Source organism: Pongo abelii, chromosome 5, assembly GCF_028885655.2.
Source record: "Pongo abelii isolate AG06213 chromosome 5, NHGRI_mPonAbe1-v2.0_pri, whole genome shotgun sequence".
Taxonomy (NCBI): domain Eukaryota; kingdom Metazoa; phylum Chordata; class Mammalia; order Primates; family Hominidae; genus Pongo; species Pongo abelii.
In genome coordinates, this window is record NC_071990.2 from 115172281 (window position 1) to 115172503 (window position 223).

Sequence of the window (223 nt, forward strand, 5' to 3'; positions counted from 1 at the left end):
AATCTCTCTCAAAAGACGCAAAGGTTCCAGCTACATATACTCTTAAATGATATATACACATATTATATATACTTATTTATTTGTATATGTTATGCATTTGTAGGTGTGCATATGCATTTCTGTGTGTGTATACGTATTCCTAGAAGATACTGTATAGTACAGAAATTACTACAAAATAGTATTTTAACTGCAATACCAAACGATTGGGGCGTGGCTCTTTTTT